Below are 2,332 nucleotides of genomic sequence, written 5' to 3'. Positions count from 1 at the left end.
TCAGCCGAATCGAACTGCGCTCGCCCTACATGGTGACAATGAGATCAATGAGGAGAAGCAAGGACCCCAAACCGCCCTAACGCAAGGAAGATACAACGTTGGAGACGTTGAAAAGAAAGAGTGTTGTTTTACCTCTCCTCTTGTCGAGCATGGCGCTGGCGAGTGACTTCTTGGGAAGCATTCCAAATTTCTCGTAGTACGCCTTTTCCTCTTCGCTAAGCTTGCTCACATCCACGGCAGGGGCAGCTGCGGTCTTGGGCTGTTCAGTAGACATGTCGTGCGGATGGATGCTTGTTGATGTTCAATTCTGTGATGCTGGGAGACGCTATTTCCTCTTCCTTTTCTCTTTTTGAGCTTCGGGGTTTGGGCGAGGAATTCAAGGTATGTTCACGAAACGCCAGGGGATGAAGGGGGGTGAGAGGGGCAGGGGGAGTGCATGCTGGCTCCCACTGTCAGTCCCAAGACATCTTTGTGTTGTTCTTGTTGATGTCAATGCAATGCAGTGCTGACAATTCAATGCCAATTCATGCCCCCCCCCCAACCAACTGCATGCTGGTGCACAGGAATGCTGAAGGATGCTACTGTGATGGATGAGTTGGGCTTGGGGATGATGGGGGACTTTGTTGGGTTAGGCTGGTGCCTATCTCAAAGAGGTGTTGGAGGCTCAGACACTTGAAGGCCCAGAGTCAAAACTCCAACACCACAGCCTCCCACCTGAGCACAATGGTGTCACTGAGGGTTTCAACCAAGCCATCATGGTTATGGTGTGCACTCTCCTCACCAATAGCCAGCTTCCATGGGCGATGTGGGGTGAGGCCCTATGCATTGCAACACACATTCACAACCATCTTCCTATCTTGTATGCCTCTTCTTCAAAATTCACGAACCTTGGTGTTGGTGGCACTGTTGTTGTGGTGTGGGAGAGCAGGGCAGCCAGTCATTGCCCAGCTTGAGGAAGGGTGGAGTAGAGGTGGTATGACATGGTCCAGCATGTTGCCATCTCCAGGATGAGCATGTTACCATGGCCATCCACTTGCCATTCCACCACACAGGCTCCACTGCTGCACATGGTGTGCACTGCATGGGTAGTGTGCATTGCCAGAGACTACATGCACATCACCTGCCTCAGGTGGTCCAGCTCACAGTAGAAGGTCCACATGTTCTAGATCAAGGGTCTTAGATTACCCTCCTCCATTACCTTCCAAGTGTGGTGTGCATTTAGAAAAGAACAACTTTCAACAACACAAAGAACTTGTGGTCATTTGAAATGAGAGGTCCAGTCATTTTGAAAAGTGATTTTGTTTGTGAGTTTAAGCTCATAAAAATAGTTTTGACAACACAAAAATGGTTTTAATTTAAGAATAGCAAGGCAAAAATTGGGAGCATCTTGAGAAATGGCAGATTAAAATACCATCATAATGAGAGATATGATGCTGTAACTGGGCCATCAGTCAAGGTCTGGAATGACCAATTTCTATCATGTACATGTTTTGGTACACTTACTTTATCGCGTACGCGTACGCGATGGCTACGCACGTTTTTTTCGGTCCTTTCCTGAACGGCTGGCACACAGAAACCATAAAAGGAAAAATCAAGCTGCTGGGATTTAACTGGACAAAAAGTTAATTTTTATTCTTTACACAAGCAATTCGGAGGGGCTGTTTGTCACATCTCAGTGTGGAGAGTGCCCTTCATCTCTTACTTCTTGGCCTCCTGAGGAGGTGGCTGCTCATTGTGAGGGTGGCCTGGAGCTGCTCTTTGTCATTCAGTTGATATCAAATTGTTGCAGCATTCATCTTCACATGATCTGAGGGGCAAGGAGGAGATATATTAGCAAACACTCTATTGTGTACATGTATGTGATAGAATGTCCTGCAGTTTTAAAGCATAATGGGCTTTGATAATAGCATGTATGCAATGGGGCAGTTACCTCCTTCAGGAGCTTCAACAGTTCCTTGTTGTTGGCCATGGCTGATGGCAGGGTGACTTGCACCAATGCATACACAACAACAAAAACTGTAAAACCAGACACTTACTTTATCACATACACATACACAATGACTACATGTTTGACCTACCAATACTTAGTTTATCATGTATGCATACATGATCTGGAAAATCAGAACTTTGCTTGTTTTGTGTAAGTGCTCCTCTGAACAACCTCAAACTGCACCTTGCTTTTGCTTTCATACCCTCCATCAATTCCATAATCAGTGGCCAACATGCTGCCCTCACATCCAGTTCATGTTCAACCTCACACCATATTCAGTCAGTTGCACACATGCACTGAACTTCATTCTTCACATTTGTGCTGAATTGGAGCACTATTCCT

This window comes from Acanthamoeba castellanii (assembly GCF_000313135.1).
Source record: "Acanthamoeba castellanii str. Neff unplaced genomic scaffold scf7180000084719, whole genome shotgun sequence".
Lineage (NCBI taxonomy): Eukaryota > Discosea > Longamoebia > Acanthamoebidae > Acanthamoeba > Acanthamoeba castellanii.
Note: the sequence above shows the minus strand (reverse complement) of the source record.